This window comes from Bidens hawaiensis, unplaced genomic scaffold (genome assembly GCF_021521415.1).
Source record: "Bidens hawaiensis isolate Kalapana, Puna unplaced genomic scaffold, B.hawaiensis_p1.1 tig00002125_1, whole genome shotgun sequence".
NCBI classification, from domain to species: domain Eukaryota; kingdom Viridiplantae; phylum Streptophyta; class Magnoliopsida; order Asterales; family Asteraceae; genus Bidens; species Bidens hawaiensis.
This window is the reverse complement of record NW_027491113.1, coordinates 759,610-765,024: the sequence shown is the minus strand read 5'-3', so window position 1 is coordinate 765,024 and position 5,415 is coordinate 759,610.

The following is a 5,415-nucleotide window of genomic DNA, read 5'->3' as shown; positions in this document are numbered from 1 at the left end:
ATAATGGTACACGATCGTCAACTTGGAATTTCTTATTTTCTTTTAAATGGGCGTCGTGCAGGCGTTTAGTCTTTTCTTTGTAAGACCAGGAATTTTCATATGCTAACGTTCTTAGTTACTCGAGATCGTGAATTTGATCTTCCTGGTTTATGTCGGCTGACGTTAGATCAAAGTTTACTGCCCTGAGAGCCAGGTAGGCTTTGTGTTTTAATTCTACTGGTAGATGACATGCTTTCCCGTAAACGAGTATGAAGGGTGTCGTTCCGATGGGGGTTTTGTAAGCAGTCCTAAGGACCCACAAAGCGTCATCTAACTTATCTGCCCAATTTTTGCGATTCATCCCTATGGTTCTTTCTAAAATCCTTTTGATTCCTCGATTCAAGACATCTACCTGCCCACTAGTCTGAGGGTGATATGGTGTTGCCAGTCGGTGGTGAACTCCATATCGTGCTAAGACTTTGTCCATTAAAGTATTGCAGAGGTGGGTACCTCTGTCACTAATTAGGGCTTTTGGAGTGCCGAAACGTGAAAATAACTTTTTCAGAAATCGTACAACTACTCGAGCATCGTTAGTGGGAAGAGCTTGGGCTTCTACCCATTTGGATACGTAGTCGACTGCTTCAAGGATGTATTTATTTCCGAACGAGTTAGGAAATGGGCCCATGAAATCTATTCTCCATACATCAAAGACTTCACAAATTTGAATGCCTTTCTGAGCCATCTCATTTCTGGCTGAGATGTTCCCAGCTCTTCGACAAGCATCGCATGCTTGGATCAAAGTATGTGTATCTTTGTATATGGTGGGCCAGAAGGATCCTGCATCAAACACTTTTCTGACTGGAGTGGCGGTACCGTGATGCCTACCAGTTGGTCCTTCATGGCATTGTTTGAGAATATCTAGGCTTCCTACCCTGCTACACAACTACGAATAACCTAATCGGCACCTATCCTAAACAAATATGGATCTTCCCAGAAGTAGAACTTAAGGTCGGAGAAGAATTTCTTCCGTTGTTGATGAGTAAGTCCTTTTCTTAGGATTTTACAAGCTAGGTAGTTTGCGAAGTCGGCATACCAAGGACTTTCGTCTTTTTCCTCTATTACTGCTTGGATGCGCATGAGAATTTCATGTGGGAAATTATCGTTGATAATTTTCTTGTGAAGTTCTTCTGAACCTAGGCATTCTAAACGTGAGAGGTGGTCTGTAGCGACATTTTCTGCTCCCTTTTTGTCTTTGACTTCTATGTCGAATTATTGGAGTAGTAGGATCCATCGGATAAGTCTGGGTTTGGCATATTGCTTATTGAAGAGGTAACTCATTGCGGCATGGTCGGTGTAAACTATGGTTTTGGAAAGAATGAGGTATGATCTAAATTTTTCAAAGGCAAAAACTACTGCTAGTAACTATTTTTCTGTTGTGGTGTAATTCTCTTGTGCATCACTAAGAGTTTTACTAGCATAGTAAATTGGGTGAAAGTGTTTTTCCTTGCGTTGTCCGAGTACGGATCCAACTGCAAAGTCACTTACATCGCACATGATTTCGAATGGAATGGTCCAATCGGATGTAGTCATGATTGATGTGTTGACAAGTTTGTCTTTTAATATGTTGAACGATTCGACCCATTCTTCAGATAAGACGAATGGTGCGTCTTTCTCCAGAAGTTTGGTCATAGGTCTAGCAATTTTGGAGAAATCTTTTATGAAGCGGCAGTAGAAACTTGCGTGAACTAGAAAACTTCTAATGGCTCTAACTGAAGTGGTGGTGGAAATTTGGATATGGTTTCTATTTTGGCCCTATCAACTTCTAGTCCTTCTTGAGAGATCTTGCGACCGAGAACAATGCCCTCTTTGACCATAAAGTGGCATTTTTCCCAGTTGAGTACTAGGTTTCTTCTTCACACCTAGCCAACATTTTGTCTAGATTTTTCAGACAATTATCGAAGGAGTCTCCAAAGACTGAGAAGTCGTCCATGAAGACTTCCATAGAGCTTTTCATGAAAGATGGCTACCATGCAACGTTGTAAGGTGGCTGGAGCATTACACACTCCAAATGGCATTCTTCGGTAGGCGAAGGTTCCGTATGGACATGTAAAAGTGGTTTTCTCCTGATCTTCAGGAGCAATGGGAATTTGCAAATATCCTGAAAATCCATCAAGAAAATAGTAGAACATTTTTCCAAATAATCGCTCAAGCATTTGATCGATGAAAGGAAGTGAAAAATGATCTTTTCTTGTGGCGTCATTAAGCTTCCGGTAGTCAATGCAAACTCGTCAGCCTGTGATGGTTCTCATCTGTATCAGCTCGTCCTTATCGTTCATTACGACCGTCATTCCTCCCTTCTTGGGTACTACTTGAACGGTACTAACCCAAGGTGAATCCGAGATTGGGTAGATTAATCCGGCATCAAGTAGTTTGATTACTTCCTTCTTCACCACATCTTGCATGTTGGGATTGAGACGTCTTTGATGTTGGACCACGGGTTCGTATTCTTCCTCCATGAGAATTTTGTGAGCACAAAAGGAGGGACTGATGCCCTTGATATCCATGATCTTCCATGCTATGGCCTTCTTATGACTCCTAAGAACCTTAAGAAGTTCGTCTTTCTTTTCTTTAGAAAGGTGAGATGAAATAATTACTGGGAGTTGAGAGTCTTTTTCTAGAAAGGCGTATTCGAGATTGTTTGGTAGTTCTTTTAACTCTAAGGCTGGTGGTTCTTCAATTGGTGGTTTTGATTTTTCATTACATTTGGTGATCTCATATACTACTTCTGATGCTTCCTGATGGTTATTATTTAGAATATCATTTTCAAAAATGGGTAAGTTGAGTGTTTTGTCTAAGACTTGTGTTTCTAGCGGTTTATCGATGGAGGAATCTCACATATAGGAAGTCACAATGGAATTTATGATGTCGACACAACATTATGTATCATCATGATGTTGCGGATATTGCATAGATTTTCCTATGTCAAAAAAGTGATTGCCCCGTCATTGACCCTGAGAGTGAGTTTACCGATGCAAACATCAATAATAGCCTTTGCGGTGGCTAAAAAGGGTCTTCCTAAAATCAGAGGTACACTTTTGTCCTCCTCCATGTCTAGAATTACTAAATCTACTGGGAAAATAAATTTGTCAATCTTGACAAGCATGTTTTCAACAATGCCCCGAGGATAATTAACAGATCGGTCAGTTAATTGATTGCTCATGCGGGTGGGCTTTGGTTCTCATATCCCTAGTTTTGCAAAAACCGCATAAGGCATTAAATTAATACTAGCTCCTAGGTTAGCCAGGGTATTGCTAACATACAAATTTCCTATAAGACAAGGGATAGTAAAGCTCCCGGGATCGGTCATTTTTTTGGCAGATTGCTTTGGAGGATTGCTGAACATTCTTCACTTAGGGTGACATGTGAGATTTCCTCCAGCTTCCTTTTGTTTGTCAGCACTTCTTTGAGAAACTTGGCATATTTTGTCATTTGAGCGTTGGATTCGACAAAAGGGATGTTGATATGGAGTTGTTTGAAGAGTTCTAACAACTTCTCGTACTGAGCTTCCAATCGTTCCTGCTTCAGCCTTCCAGAGTATAGAATAGGTGGAACATAAGTTCGGGCTGGCTCCTTGGGTTGTACGGTGCCTGCTGGGGTCGGTCCTTCCTGCGTTTCATCAGGAGACTCCTTTTCCGTAACTGGTCTTGTTGTTGGTGAGGCAATAGTGGTTGTACCACTTCTGAATGTAACAGCGTTAGGTGTCGCATTCGTGTTGGTGATTGTGTTGCTTGGAAGAGTGCCGGGTGGTCTTTCGGATAATTGTCTGCCATTGTCCGATTTGAGTTTCTAGATTCTGTAGTGATTCTTGTTGACTTCTGAGGTCAGCTTCATGTTTTAATAATACTCCGTTGATATCAACAGCTCTTAAGTCGGCCTTCTTTTCTACTTCATTTGCTTTGGTCATGAGTTGGATTAGCATTTATTCGATTTTTGAATAGCTCGGGTTTTGATAGCTACTAGAACTTTGATCTTTGAATTGAGGCTTAGGTTGGAAGGATTGATTCATCGGTCTTTTCTTGAATCTGGGTAAGGGTTGAGTGTTACCTCCGTCTTTCCAGCTGAAATTCGGGTGGTTGCTCCATCCTGGATTGTAGTTGTTGCTGAAAGCGTTGTTCTGTCGAGCGATGAAATTTACTTCTTCCATGGCCATGATTACTTGTTTACAGTCACTCATCTTATGATTTCCTCCACAAGTGTCAGGTGAGTCTGGTTTTTGATAGCTCGGCTTGAAGTTGTTCGAATTTTTTAGAAAGGGCTTCAAGTTGTGCTGTGACAAGAGTATTGGAATCAATGTGGTGTATTCCTTTATGGGTAGGTGTAGATCTTGGTGGGTTGTAATCGAAAATCTTCTTTGCAGCTATTTCCAGGACTTCGAATGCTTTGTTAGGTGATTTGGATCCCAGGTCTCCACCAGCGATTTGGTCGATTGCCTGTTTGTTTTGACTGGATTGTGCGTCAAAGAGAGGTTGTACTTGTAACCATACGCTCAGTCCATGATGTGGAAATCTTCTTAGAAGACATTTGTATCTTTCCCATGCTGCTTGTAACGATTCATCATCATCGGTCCAAAATCCGGTAATGCTGGCTCGGTATTTGACAGTTTTATCAGGTGGAAAATATTTGAGGAGAAACTGTTCAACCATTTGGTCCCAAGTGGTGATGGAACCAGAGGAAAGAGATTCTATCCATTCTAGGGATTGGTCCCTTAGAGAGAAAAGAAAGAGTTTGAGTTTGATTTGATCGTCTGAACAGTTTTGAACAATAAAGGTTTCGCGTATTCGTAGCAATCGAGATATGTGAGAAAGAGGGCCTTCGTCGAGGAGACCATGAAATTGAACTGAATTTTCCACCATGTGAATGGTGCTTGATTTGATTTCGAAATTTTCGGTGATTTCGGGTGGAGCCACTCCATTGCCATAACCTTCGAAAGTTGGCTTGGCATACTGGCTCATATTCGGCTCATTGTTCTGGGCCGCCATCATTTATTCGGTTTGATTTTTTCCTTATGTGGCGGCGTCTAATGATTCGTCTTTGATTGCTTCGGCGGTTTCTGCAGTCCGTTTACGTGCTCGTCGACGAAAGAGTTGTTCCGGTTCAGAAATTGGAGAAACAAGCTCAGGCTCAAAAGTAGAGGACATACATGGGACTAAATCAAATTAAACACTAAAGTAAAAGTTAGTTAAAGTTAAACTAAAGGTTAGTCTAAGTTAAATTACGAGTTAGGCTAAGCTATTTTAAACTAAGCTAAGGTCTAAATTAATTATGCTAAAGTAAAGGTAAGGTAAATAAAGGTTAAAATTTGGATAGTCGTAAAATTAATATATTTTAATAGTTAGTAAAAAAAATTAAAATAAAGTAAAATAAAAGTTAAAAATT